Source organism: Triticum dicoccoides, chromosome 4B, assembly GCF_002162155.2.
Source record: "Triticum dicoccoides isolate Atlit2015 ecotype Zavitan chromosome 4B, WEW_v2.0, whole genome shotgun sequence".
In the NCBI taxonomy this organism is placed as follows: Eukaryota; Viridiplantae; Streptophyta; class Magnoliopsida; order Poales; family Poaceae; genus Triticum; species Triticum dicoccoides.
The window spans coordinates 298,182,638-298,198,189 of NC_041387.1; positions in this window are offsets into that span (position 1 = coordinate 298,182,638).

Consider the following 15,552-nt stretch of genomic DNA (forward strand, 5'->3'; position numbering starts at 1 on the left):
TATTAGACCTGCCTTTTTCAAAATTTTGAAAAATGGCAGGGAGCGCTCAGTAGATCTAGAGATAAACCTGCTGAGAGGAGCCACGCAACCGGCAAGCCTTCGTACATCCTTGACGCGCTTTGGTGCTTCGATCTGCTCAACGGCCTTGATCTTGTCGGGATTAGCTTCAATTCCCCGCTGAGACACGAAGAACCCGAGAAGCTTGCCGAAAGGGACTCCAAACACGCACTTCTCGGGGTTAAGCTTGAGGTTGATCTTGCGCAGATTTGCAAATGTCTCGTCTAAATCTTGAATCAGGGTCGCCCTGTTCTTGCTCTTGACCACTATGTCATCCATGTAGGCTTCCACATTTCTGTGCATCTGCGGCTCAAAAGCGTCGTGGACTACCCTTGCAAATGTTGAACCAGCATTCTTCAAACTGAAAGGCATCCGTACGAAGCAGTACGTGCCACACGGGGTGATAAATGCGGTTTTCTCTTCATCCTCCTCTGCCATGAAGATCTGATGGTATCCTGAGTATGCATCAAGAAATGAAAGCAAATCACATCCGGCTGTGGAGTCAACAATCTGGTCAATGCGCGGCAAGGGAAATGGGTCTTTGGGACAAGCTTTATTAACATTAGTGAAGTCAATACAAAGCCTCCATTTCATGTTAGCCTTGCGCACGACAACAGGATTGGCCAACCACGTGGGATGGAGCACTCCTCTGACAAGGCCTGCTACTTCCAACTTCTTGATTTCTTCTGCGATGAATTCTTGGCGCTCCACTGCCTGTTTCCTGACTTTCTTCTTGACGGGCCGCGCATGAGGACAGACGGCAAGGTGGTGCTCAATTACTTTCCTGGGAACACCGGGGATATCAGACGGTTGCCACGCAAACACGTCGACATTCGCCCGCAGGAAAGCAACGAGCGCGCTTTCCTATTTGGGGTCAAGAGTGGCGCTGATGGTGAAGGTACCACCAGTGCCGTCCTCCTTGGCGGACACCTTCTTGGTCTCAGGTGGAGCTGTCGTTGCCTTCTTACACTTGCCGGTGGAGCTCGATGGTGCGTCCTCGACGGTAGCGCAGCACTCCGAAGAGGTGCGCTTGCCGGAGTGGGCATCAGAGCTCTTGCCGGACTTGGTCTTCTTCTTCCCCCCGGGAGCTTCAGCGGCAAGTGTCTTGCATTCTGCTGAGGCTACTGCTTCCCGGTAGATCTTGTCGGCACAGATAAGAGCATCCTTCTTATCGCCAGGGACAGAGATGACACTTATCGGGCCTGGCATTTTCAGTATGTTGTACGCATAGTGAGAGGCTGCCATGAACTTGGCGAGTGCCGGACGGCCAAGGATTCCATTGTAAGGTAATGGAAAGTCAGCAACATCAAACGTGACCCTCTCAGTCCTGAAGTTCAGCTCGCTGCCAAATGTTACCGGCAACGTGATCTTTCCCTTCGGCTTGCTCCTTCCCAGGTTGATTCCTTGAAATGTACCAGTCTCTTCAAGCTCGCTGTCAGGGATCTGGAGTTTCTGGAGCACCGCGGAGGAGATCAGGTTCAAGCCGGCCCCGCCGTCAACTAGCATCTTAGTGACCTTGAGGTTGCGGATTGTTGGTGATACCAACATCGCCAAGCACCCGACCGCAGTTATGCGATCAGGGTGGTCCTCAATATCAAAGATGATAGGCGTGCTGGACCATTTCAAAGGCTTGCGTGACTCGACGGGTGGTTCTGCTGCATTAACTTCCCGCACCCACTGCTTGAGCTGACGGTGCGAGGTATGCAGAGAAGCACCACCGTCAACGCACAGGACCTCTGTGGCTTTCTGGAACTCCTGCTCATCAGTCTCCTCATCATCCATGTCTTCATCGTCGTTGTCATCTTCACCCTTGTCGCGGCCGCGAGGAGGTCTATCTTCTTGCCGCTGCTTGGCCTTGCCGCGGCGTCCTCCTCGGCCGGGACATTTCTTGCCAGATCCCCCAGCACCTTCCTGGGCCTTCTCCTTGTCGCGCCGCTCGTATTCAGCTTTTTGTTGCCCAACAAGCTGCTCGACTTTTTTGCAGCTCTGGAGATCATGGCCCTTGGTGTGGTGGATCTTGCAATACTGCTTGTTGGTGCCGTCCTGCTTGTCGGCGACCGCCACCCCCGCGGCAACCTCCTTGCCGGAGTCACCAGCTTTGGCTTTCTTGGCGCCACCACCATGATAGAGGCAAAGGTGTCCCGTCTTTCGATGAGATGGTGGATTTCGCTTTGGTGGAAGTCGACTTTGACGATCCGACTACGAGCGTGCGAGGACGTCGCGCCTTAGCAATCGCTAAACCAACTCTGAGAGGTTATTGACCACGCCGGAGCACGATCAACCTGACCACGAGGGTCTGTTTCCTGCGAGCAAACGAAGAATAAGCAAGAAACTAAGATTGCAATCTGGATATTGCGAATATAAGATGAAAGCTTTATTGATCAAGGTGGGGTTCTGTGACGCCTTTGTCTGGTCGTTGAACACAAACGAAGTACGCGAAGTTGCAGCTATGGCGAACTTTTAATCTAAGCAAAACCCAAAGTCTAAACGATGCCCTAAGGGCTGTATATATGGAGGAAGAGGGGGGAATTTCGTGGCCCTTGGTGGAGGGGTCCGAAATCAACCCTATCTCTTGTTTCCCCACACATACGGACTCTAAAAATAGCCTATACTTATGTATTTCGAAATTATATGGGCCTGGCCCAATAATAAGGTGACGCAGCACCTAAAATAGCCTCGGGACGAAATTTATGAAGTGGCATCTTATATATTTCGTCCAAGGCTTCATGCACCCATTATGGTGGCTTCAAAGTCCTGAAATCATCACTTGTAACTCCGTTCTTGTTCCCCTTGCGCATGCCATCATCTCCATGCTTGTTCTTGCTCCAATGTTCATCCTTCTCCAAGCTAGGCCCTTCATTTGTAAGCAAAACAAATGTATCCAATTTAGGCAGCATCATATTCTCATGAACATTAGAATCATTACCAAGAAACGAAAGTACCTGGTAATTTAGTTGGCGTGCACGAGCTCTAGTAATTGGTCCAGTATGTATAGCAGCAGGGGCTGTGGGTGTAACAATTGTATTGATGTCCTCATCATCCTCCCCTTCTTGAAATGAAGTCGTCCTCGACGGAAGTTCATCTTCCTCATCCAAATAAGGCTTCAAATCTGCAATGTTAAAAGTGGGACTAACCCCAAAATCTGCAGGCAGCTCAAGTTTATATGCATTATCATTTATTTTCTCTAACACCTTAAAGGGACCATCAGCACGTGGCATTAACTTTGATTTGCGCAAATCAGGAAATCTATCCTTACGCAAATGTAACCAAACAAGATCTCCAGGTGCAAACACAACATGTTTTCTACCCTTATCTCCAGCAAGTTTATATTTAGCATTCATGCGCTCAATGTTTTCCTTAGTTAACTCATGCATTTTTAAAATCAATTCAGCACGTTGTTTAGCATCAAAATTAACCTTCTCCGAAGATGGAAGAGGCAACAAATCAATAGGTGCATGAGGTAGGAAACCATACACAACTTCAAAAGGGCACATCTTAGTAGTAGAATGCAATATGAGGCAAGCATTCCTCCCACATTTTCTTATTATTCTTCAAAACAGCCCTAAGCATAGTAGACAACGTTCTATTGACTACTTCAGTTTGTCCATCAGTTTGGGGGTGACAAGTAGTACTAAAAAGCAGCTTAGTCCCCAACTTAGCCCATAAACATCTCCAAAAGTGGCTAAGAAATTTAGTATCACGATCTGAAACAATAGTATTTGGCACACCATGCAAGCGAATAATTTCACGAAAGAACAAATCAGCAACATTAACAGCATCATCGCTTTTATGACATGGTATAAAGTGTGCCATTTTCGAGAATCTATCCACGACAACAAATATGCTATCCCTCCCCTTCTTTGTTCGAGGTAAACCTAAAACAAAGTCCATAGATATATCCTCCCAAGGAACACTAGGTACAGGCAAAGGCATATATAAACCATGAGGATTGAGTCGTGACTTAGCTTTTTGACATGTAGTGCAGCAAGCAATAAAACGCTCAACATCCCGTCTCATCTTTGGCCAAAAGAAATGTGTAGCAAGTACATCCTCCGTCTTCTTCACGCCAAAGTGTCCCATTAATCCTCCTCCATGCGCCTCCTGCAACAACAAAAGACGAACGGAGCTAGCTGGAATGCATAGCTTGTTAGCACGAAACACAAATCCATCGTTAACGACAAACTTGTTCCACATTCTTCCTTCTTTACAATTTTGCATTACATCTTTAAAATCAGCATCATGCACATATTGATCTTTGATGGTCTCCAAACCAAATATTTTGAAGTCAAGTTGTGAAAGCATAGTATAGCGACGAGACAATGCATCAGCAATAACATTTTCTTTTCCCTTCTTGTGTTTAATGACATAAGGGAAAGTCTCAATGAATTCAACCCATTTAGCATGTCTACGATTCAGTTTAGCTTGACTTTTAATATGTTTCAAAGATTCATGATCAAAATGTATAACAAATTCTTTGGGCCATAAATAATGTTGCCATGTTTCTAAAGTCCGAACAAGAGCATATAATTCTTTATCATAAGTAGAATAATTCAGACTAGGCCCACTCAATTTTTCAGAAAAGTATGCAACAGGTTTGCCATCTTGTAATAACACACCTCCTAATCCAATTCCACTAGCATCACATTCAAGCTCAAAAGTCTTATTAAAATCAGGAAGTTGGAGTAAAGGAGCATGTGTCAACTTATCTTTCAATACCATGAAGGCTTCTTCCTGTGCAGTACCCCAAAGAAAAGGCACATCTTTCTTTGTAAGCTCATTGAGAGATGCAGCAATGGTGCTGAAATCTCTCACAAAACGCCTATAGAATCCAGCGAGGCCAAGAAAACTCCTCACTTGTGTGACCGTTTTGGGCTGCGGCCAACTCTCAATAGCTTCAATCTTGGCTTTATCAACTTCAATTCCCTGTGGAGTAACAACATAGCCAAGAAAAGATACTCGGTCGGTGCAAAAGGTGCACTTCCCAAGGTTACCAAACAAACGTGCATCACGTAGAGCAATAAAAACAGCACGTAAATGTTCCAAATGTTCTTCCAAAGATCTGCTATAAATCAATATGTCATCAAAGTAAACTACCACAAATCGTCCAATGAAAGCACGTAAAACTTCGTTCATTAATCTCATGAAAGTACTAGGTGCATTAGTTAACCCAAAAGGCATGACTAACCACTCATATAATCCAAACTTAGTTTTAAATGTTGTTTTCCATCCATCTCCCAATTTCATACAAATTTGATGGTAGCCACTACGCAAATCAACTTTGGAGAATATTGTAGAGCCACTCAATTCATCAAGCATATCATCTAGCCTAGGAATAGGATGACGATAACGAATAGTAATATTATTAATGCCTCTACAATCAACACACATACGTGATGTACCATCCTTTTTCGGCACTAGAATAATAGGAACAGCACAAGGACTAAGGGATTCGCGTATATAACCTTTGTCGAGAAGCTCTTGTACTTGACGCATAATCTCCTTCGTCTCCTCTGGATTGGTACGGTATGGTGCACGGTTTGGCAGTGAAGCACCGGGAATTAAGTCAATCTGATGCTCAATCCCTCGAATAGGCGGTAATCCCAGTGGCACGTCTTGTGGAAAAACGTCAGCGAACTCCTGCAAAATGTTAGTGACAGCAGGAGGCAAAGAGGAAGGCACATCCGCGAATGAAAATAATGCCTCTTTGCACACAAAAGCATAGCAAATAGATTTGCTGAAATCTAGCTCATCAATATCAGATTTGGTGGCAAATAAACATGCACTTTTCAATTTAATTTCAGAAGCAACACTAGATGGTTTATTATTAGGCTTCATTTGTTGCTCAAATTCTTTTGCCACAATCTGATTTTCACTCTTATTCTTCTCCTGTTGTGCTTTATTAGCTCTATTAATATCATCTTTCAAAATGGAATCAGGAGTCATAGGAAGCAAAGTAATATTTTTATCCTTATGAACAAGAGTATAGTGATTGTTTCTACCATGGTGTACAGAATTTTTATCAAATTGCCATGGTCTACCAAGTAATAAGGAACATGCTTGCATAGGTACCACATCACAATCAACATAATCAGCATATGTAGAGATACTAAAATGCACACGAACAGTACGTGTTACCTTAACCTTGCCGCTGTTGTTGAACCATTGGATGTAGTAAGGATGTGGATGTGGTCTTGTGGCGAGAGAAAGCTTCTCCACCATCTCCATGCTAGCCAAGTTGTTACAGCTCCCTCCGTCTATTATGACGCGCACAGAACGTTCCTTCACAACTCCCTTGGTATGGAACAAATTGTGCCTCTGATTTTGCTCAGCTTGTGTGACCTGCACACTCAAAACATGTTGAGCAACTAAACATTCATACATGTCAGCGTCTTCAGGAGCCATGTATTGCGTCTCATGATCAGAATCATCTCCACCATGTTCTTCACGTGTAATAAGAGCCAATGTCTCCTCATCATAGTCACTAGCGGACTCATATCCACCATCCGCGGTAGCCATCATCACACGCGGAGATTTGCATTCCCTTGCATAATGACCTCCTCCCTTACAACGACGACAAATAATATCACTTGTGTGCCCTGTTGATGCCATGGAAGAAGAAGAACGCTGTGCAGGCCCCGCAGGTGCGCTCTTGGCAGATAATGGTGGTTGTTCCTGTTTTCTTGTATCACGGCTGTAGGAGGCACCTGATTGAGGTGCTGGTGCAGTTGAAGTAGAAGATGCACGCGGCGTCCATGAGGAAGGTCGGCCTGCAGAAAAGTTAGTTCGCGCCAATGCTTGTCGATCCTGCACTTCACGTTCAGCTTTACAAGCAAGATGGAATAAACGAGTGATATTAGTATACTCCTTATAGTCTAGAATGGTCTGAATCTCTCTATTTAATCCACCCAGAAAACGTGCAAGCATAGCTTCATTCTCCTCAACAATACCACATCGAATCATGCCAGTTTGTAATTCCTGATAATATTCTTCTACAGAATTTTTTCCTTGTCTTAAACGCTGCAATTTTTGAAGCAATTCACGTGGTAATATGGTGGAACCCAACGCGTACGCATAGCAGTTTTCAAAGCAGCCCAAGTAGTTGGAATAGGATATAATCTACAATGTTCAGACCACCATACACATGCAAAACTAGTGAAAGCACAAACAGCAGCAGCAACTCGTCTCTCCTCAGGATATTGTAAACATGTAAATCGTTGTTCAGTTTCTAACTCCCAAGTAAGATATATATCAGGAACATATCTACCCTCAAATGGTGGAATATTCAATTTCAGTTTAGGAATATGGACATCATCTCGTACCTGAGGTGGTGGTGCAGGCCTACCATTACGAATATATACCTGAGGTCGACCTGCTGGTGGTGGTGCTGGTGGCTGCTCGTAGATCTGATTTTGATCAACCTCATCCTCATAATCGCCCGCATACTCATCATCCTCCTGGGTACCAGCAGCAGCAGTAGCAGGAGCCAAAGAAACACCAACAGCAGTAGCAGCGGCACCAGAATTTTGTCCTGGCTCAATAGGAACACACTGTGCTCGTCCATACTGATTCGGAAGGGGGCGTAGTTGTTGTTGTTGCAGAGGTGCGACAGGTGCAGCCGGTGGTGGAAGACGCGCAAGCAGTTCATTAAATCTGTTATCGAGCTTTGTTTCGAACGTCTTCTCAAGGCCAGTGATCTTCTCCATGGCCTCTTCAAAATTATTCAGCACATCTTGCACCTGTTCAGTCATCATTTGCTGAAACTTATCATGAAGCTCCTTGTTCGATAAGTTCTCCCAGTCAATCTCGTCGGCTTGTGATCCTGGCATGGTTAGCAGCAATAGAAACACACAAGAATATGATCCTACAGACTACTAAGAAGTGGTGGTGGTGTATCACAAATCCGTCAAGCAAATCTCAAATTCTTACCAGTTCTTACCCAGCAGCAGGCGGTGATCGGCAACCGTTGTAGTCAAAAACTCTCAAAGCTTGGATAGAGCGATTACCAGGGAGAGTCAAACACACGACGTAGATGTATGTGGAGCTGGGAAGGCTTATAGTATGGTAGCAAAAAGGGTCAGCAATAATCAATTCAGAGATGCAAAGTTGAATAAACGCTCAACGACGGTACTGTGCTGGTCCTAGGCTAGACTGTGCTAGAGACGCGAGCCTAGAACACCAACAAAATCACGGCGCGGCACGTAAACAAGGGAAAAGCACACTCTGAATTTTATTTTTTTTCGCTCTTTTTTTTGCGCGCCCTTTTTTTTTGCGCTGCTTTTTTTTGCGAAAAATCACTATAATGGCGAGTGTCTCAAAACTCTTCCTAGGTCAAACTGACAGGATGGGCACGAAATTTTTTTTTTCGACCAAAATTTTTTTTTTCGACTGCCCGGACCCAAAAACTGGAAACAGGTCAAAAAAAACTTCCTATAATGGCACCTGTCTCAAAACACTCAGAAACACCTAAAAATAGGATAGCCAGAAATTTTTTCGAAAAATGCGTTTTCGAAAAATTTTGGGCCTAAACGGAGCGTGGCTACCCGACTCTTTTTTTTTCCGAAACCTACTCCGGCAAGGAAACACGAATCGGAATCTAGATGGATCCCGGAAACAAACCTAAAAGCAAAGAACTCGGATTGGTGATGGATATATGGTGGTGGTATATGGCAGCGGTGGTGGTAGCGGTGTTAGTATATGGATATGGATCGGTGGTGGTATATGGACACGGATTGGTGGTGGTATATGGATACGGATTCGGAGCGGTGGTGGTAGATGGCAGGGGCGATGATGATGGTGCGGCGGCGGCGTGACAACTTATGACCAGAACTCGAAACTCTAAAAGACTAGACTCTAAGACCAGCAACTAGACACGACGATGCAACCGCAAATTCAACAAAGCAAAACCCTAAAAAGATTATGCAAAGGCTCAGATTGGTTCGGATGTGATGAACTAACCCTAATTTTTTTTGTGGCTTTTTCGTGGACTGTAGGTATGAAGAACAGACTCGATCTAAACTACGAAAAACTGTAAAATCTCACCGAGAAACCTGGAAATCTGATACCACTTGATAGAGGCAAAGGTGTCCCGTCTTTCGATGAGATGGTGGATTTTGCTTTGGTGGAAGTCGACTTTGACGATCCGACTACGAGCGTGCGAGGACGTCGCGCCTTAGCAATCGCTAAACCAACTCCGAGAGGTTATTGACCACGCCGGAGCACGATCAACCTGACCACGAGGGTCTGTTTCCTATGAGCAAACGAAGAACAAGCAAGAAACTAAGATTGCAATCTGGATATTGTGAATATAAGATGAAAGCTTTATTGATCAAGGTGGGGTTCTGTGACGCCTTTGTCTGGTCGTTGAACACAAACGAAGTACGCGAAGTTGCAGCTATGGCGAACTTTTAATCTAAACAAAACCCAAAGTCTAAACGATGCCCTAAGGGCTGTATATATGGAGGAAGAGGGGGGAATTTCGTGGCCCTTGGTGGAGGGGTCCGAAATCAACCCTATCTCTTGTTTCCCCACACATACGGACTCTAAAAATAGCCTATACTTATGTATTTCGAAATTACATGGGCCTGGCCCAATAATAAGGTGACGCAGCACCTAAAATAGCCTCGGGACGAAATTTATGAAGTGGCATCTTGTATATTTCGTCCAAGGCTTCATGCACCCATTATGGTGGCTTCAAAGTCCTGAAATCATCACTTGTAACTCCGTTCTTGTTCCCCTTGCGCATGCCATCATCTCCATGCTTGTTCTTGCTCCAATGTTCATCCTTCTCCAAGCTAGGCCCTTCATTTGTAAGCAAAACAAATGTATCCAATTTAGGCATCATCATATTCTCATGAACATTAGAGTCATTACCAAGAAACGAAAGTACCTGGTAATTTAGTTTGCGTGCACGAGCTCTAGTAATTGGTCCAGTATGTATAGCAGCAGGGGCTGTGGGTGTAACAATTGTATTGATGTCCTCATCACACCGTTGCCGGACTGCTCAACAACTAGCACCTCTTTGCCTTTCCTCTTCCTGTTGTTCCGCCGCCGGTTTTTCCTTGCCGGAGCAGCATCTTCACTGTCAGATCCTCCCGCTCCTACATTCTCCCCGGGGAGTCTCCTCCCTTCCTCAGCACGTGCACACTTGTCGGCCAGTGCATATAACTCACTGAAGTCCCTGATCTTGCACATCGCCATTTCCTCCCGCATCCTGCGGTTTCGCACGTTCTGATGGAACGCACTGATCACCTCGGCAGGGTGGACGTCTGGGATGTTGTGCTGCACACTGCTGAATCTCTGAATGTACTTGCGCAGGGGCTCTCCTTCCTTCTGGGCGAGCAGATGAAGATCACTCTCCTGGCCATGAGGCTTGTGTCCGCCTGTGAAGGCGCCGACAAACTGATGGCACAGATCAGCCCAAGAGGATATGGAGTTGTCCGGCAAGTGCATGAGCCAGGATCTGACGTTGGGCTTGAGCACCAGCGGGAAGTAGTTGGCAAGGATCTTGTCATCCCGTCCCCCGGCAGCCTGCACCGCAATGGTGTAGATGCTGAGGAACTCCGACGGATGCGTCTTGCCATCGTACTTCTCCGGTACGTCTGGCTTGAAGTTCTTTGTGCTGGGCCACTGGACTTGCCGCAGCTCACGAGTGAACGCAGGACAACCTACCGCGTACGTAAGATCGCCTGGTTCCCCTGGCGCATGCATGTCAACAGAGGGCCCAGCGCGCTTGTCGGATTGATGTCGCGCTTCTCTTCAGCGCTTGATGCGAGTTCGAGCGTCTTCTTGTTGTCGATCATGAAGAACTTGGCGCTGATTGCGACGAGCTCGTGGATCCGACGATGCGGTGGAGTCGCTGTCGAGGTGGAACCGGCGAATCGGCGATCTTGGCCTTCGGGGTGGTGATTGCATGGTAGTTGCACCTCCACCCGTTTCATCACCACCGGCTCGCGCCCGGCAACCCTGCCGCGGCGGCGACGCGCTCGGCCGCCGTGGAGTGTCGCCGTTGGTGTAGCCAATGAGACTCTGAATGGTGGCCCTCCATTCGTCGATCTTGTCCGACGTCGGAGGGTAATCTAGGAGCAGTTGAGCTCGCGCCAAAGCTTCTGCTGGAGTGGTGGGTGGCAGTGGCGGACGGCGCGAGGAGCGGGACGTGCTCGGACTTCTAAAGATGTTAGAAGGAGCAGTATCCCGTCCAGGCGACCGTGCCCCGCTCGTGCCAGCACGCTGGCGTGCATGCTGGTCTTGAGCGCCCCGAGATCCACCAGCTTGGTGTTGGCCTATCATGCGTATGGCACTGCAAGTGCCATGACGCTGTTGGTATTGCGCCTCCTGAGAGTAGCGCGGAACATGTACAGTCGCCGAGGTTTGTGCAGCCTTGTCCTTGGACCTGGCAGCATCATAAGCTTCCTCGTCGACGTCCATTCTTCCGCCGGCGTCCATTCCACCACCCGTTTGCTCCAACGGTGGCGGAAGTGACGTGGACGGAGCGGCTGCCGCCGAAGTCTTCTTCTTCGGTGGCATGTTGATGAAGGGAATGAAGATCTAGCTCGTGTGAACGCCAGATCAGGTTCACACAATCTCGACGCCCCCTACCTGGCACGCCAAAGATGTCGGGGAAACTGATCCACGAACACCTATGGGGCCGGCGGACCGAGCCCCTTTCGGTTCGGCGGGGGGCGGAGATCACACGAAGAGCAGATCGAGGCGAAGCACACGAGCAGTTTACCCAGCTTCGGAGCTCTCCGGAGAGATAACACTCCTACTGCTGCTTGTTTGATTATCTTGTGTTCTTTCTCCAGAGAGAGAGCGTAGTGTTTTTCTGGGTTCCGAACCAGTCGAACCCCCTCTACGTTGCGCATGGGCCTCCTTTTATACGCTAAAGGGGTCACCGATAGGTGGCAACGCAGAGAAGGGTACAAATGTAAAAAGTGAGGTGGTTGGTACAGTTACTTGTACAGTGCGCCCTACCTAACCCTGACAGCAGGGGACAAGGGCATTAAATGCCCGTCTGAGTCACCCAAACAGTGCAGAAAAGGACCGTTAGGGGCGCCACCATTCGCCACGATGGCGATCTTGTCAGCTTCGCATGCCACTGCGCACCGCTGGCTGCACAGCCTCCCGCCACGCGCGCCTGGAGAGGCCCCCAGAGCGACATGTTGGTGGATGCGCTGGAGCGTGGGCACAGAGTGGCCGCCTGCTAAATGTTTATTGAATTTATTGAATCTTTCCCCTATGTGATCAAGTACATTGAGGTAAGGAAAATGTAGTTGCCGATGCACTTTCCCGCATATGCACGCTTGTCACTAAACTTGAGTTGAATGTTATTGGCTTTGAGCACATAAAAGACTTTTATGCTAATGATCCATCTTTTGCTACTCCTTATGCTAAATGTTTGACGCATACATCTTGGGAACAATATTAAACAAGGATGGTTATCTTATGAGAGCTAACAAACTATGCATTCCCGAGTCTTCTCTTCGTTTGCTACTTTTGCAAGAGGCTCATGGAGACGACTCATGGGACATTTTGTACGCGAGAAGACATTCGCCACGCTCTCCAAGAACTACTTTTGGCCCAAGATGTTCCGCGATGTCTCACGCTTCACCAACCGATGCTCTACATGTTGCAAAGCTAAGTCTAAAGCTCAATCACATGGTCTTTACATGACTCTTCCTATTCCTTATCAACCTTGGGAAGACATTAGCATGGATTTTGTACTTGTTTTGCCTAGAACTCAAAATGGAAAGGATTTCGTGTTTGTTCTTGTGGACCGATTTTCTAACATGGCACATTTCACTCCTTGCAACAATATAGACGATGCTTCACACATTGCAAATCTCTTTTGAAGGGAAATCTTGCGCCTCCATGGAGTACCGAAGACAATCGTCTCCGACCGTGACGTCAAGTTCTTGAGTTACTTTTGGAAAACGCTGTGTGCCAAGCTCGGAATCAAGCTCTTGTTCTCATCCGCATACCATCTGTAAGTGCATCTAGTGCCACCCCTAGTTGGTTTTGGTGTATTGACGACAAAGTTGGTTCAGGGACTAATGCGTTTGTGAGAATTACAGGATAACGCAGGTAGTGTCCCTCATTGATTCGGTTTACCTACCGGAGATGACCCCTAAAAATGTATGAAGACATTGACGACAATGGTGGTATGTGAAGATATTCATATTGAAGACTATGACATGAGAAGACACTGAGTGAAGACTATGGAGCACGAAGAATGTGTTGTTTCGTTGTTTCCTTTTCTTCTTTGTTGAGTCATAGGAACCACCGTACTATTAAGTGGGGTCCAAGTGAACAAAGTCAGAATGACTGAAGTGATGCTCAACCCAAATCCTATGTCTTCGAGCGAAGACAATGAGAGCAAATCTTATCCAGAGCTGGATGAGTCAGCTTTGCTTGTAGCCCAAGTAAAGTTGCCGTGTGTGTTTGAAATCTGACCGTTGGAACATGTGTCAGTTCCTTAGTGACCCAGGGTCATTTCGGACATATCAGGTCGGGTTGCCTTGTGGCTATAAATAGCCCACCCCCTACACCATAAATTGGTGGCTGCTCAGAGTTAGTTCACGACTTTTGTCGTTTGAGAGCAACCCACCTCGAAGCCTTTGAGAGAGAGAAATCCTTGAGAGGACAAAGCCCAAACACCCAGAGCCAAAGAGTGTTTGGCATCACTAAAGTCTTTCTATCTGAGTGACCTGAAGACTTATTACACTTGAGAACTGTGTATCCTCCAGCCGGTTAGGCGTCCCGTTCTGAGCATCCAACAGTCATTGTGGATCGCCGGTGAACGAAGTCTGTGAAGGTTCGGAAGTCTACCTTGAAGACTTCCAGAGTGATTGGGCGAGGACTGTGTGTCCTTATCTCAAGGGGAATAAGGTGAAGATGCGGTCTTCTGAGTTGAATCTCAGCCTCCCTAACCAGACGTACAGTTGTCACAGCAACTGGAACTGGTCCAACAAATCTGTGTCTTCAACAAGTGACTGGTTCTATCCATTCCCTCCCTTTACTTTGAGTTTGTCTTCGTGAAGTCATTGCTTATTTGTCGTACCTATTCGACTTCATTGCTTGACTACTATCGTTGGTTGGCTTCATACTATCTTCCATCCTGATCCTTACTACCAAGCTGCTACTAGTCTTTGTACTTTCACATTATTGCATACTTGACTATGGTTTGCTTGTTGTAGTTTATCTTCCGCTGCATATCAATTAGGTCATTTCAATTGTTTGTCTTTGAAACTTACACATTTTGAAGACTTTGATAAAAATCGCCTATTCACCCCCCCTCTAGTCGATAACTAGCACTTTCAATTGGTATCAGAGCAAGGTACTCCCTTGTTCTGTGTGATTCGGTTTAACCACCTGGAGTTTAGCTATGTCGACTGCAGGGATAATCAAAGTCTCCACTGCTTGCCCCGTGTTCGATGGAACTGAATATCCCTACTGGAACAATAAGATGTGCATGCATCTTGAAGCCATTGATGTCGACCTCTGGTATATCGTCAAGAACGGCGTTCCCAAAACTGGTGAAGGTGTCACCCCTACGGATGTCAAGAAGTTCATTCAACTGGACTCTACTGCAAAGAACATCATCTGTGGTCATCTGACCAAAGGACAGTATGGCCGTGTGAGTGCTCTGGAAATGCCAAAGCTAGTCTGGGACTGGCTATCCAAGGTCAACGAAGGCGTCTCAACCCAGAGAGACCAAAGTATTAGTGTTCTTCGCAACCTCTTCAACCGCTTCAAGAGAAACGATAATGAAAATGTCTAGCTCACGTTTGATCGTCTCACCGACATCACAAATGAGCTTCAGGCTCTCGGCGCCACTGAGATTACCAAGCATGAAATCGTCAAGACACTACTGAGATCACTTGACAGCTCCTTTGACACCCCTGCCCTCATGATACAAGAACGCCCAGACTTCAAGACACTCGATCCGTCTGATATACTTGAGAGGCTCAACACACATGAGTTCTAGCTTTCTGAGAAAAGAGATATCTATGGTCCCAACTATGGCCAAACTCATGCTTTGAAGGAAAAAGTTGTTTCCTCATCTGAGGAAGAATCTGACTGCGGTTCTGATGATCCTGAAGACATTGGAAAGGAACTTGCTATGCTTGTGAAGAAGTTCCAGAAGTTCACCAAGAAGAAGGGCTTCAGAAAGTCTTCACGATCTAGCTCAAGAAATTATGAAGCTTCCACTCATGACAACAAGAAGAGAACATGTCACAAGTGCAAGAAACCTGGACACTATATCTCTGAGTGTCCACAGTGGGACAATAAGAAGAAGAAGAAGAAGAGCAAGGAATATGATTCTGATGACAAGAAGAAGAAGAAATCTTCAAAGTCTTCTTCCAAGTCCTCATCAAGGTCTTCATCTCATAAGAAGAGCTCATCTGGCAAGGCTCGTGCTTTTGTTGGCAAGTAAATGGATTCAGAGGAGGAATCTGCTTCTAAGGAGGCGGAGGTGGAGTCTGAAGAAGAGTCCGA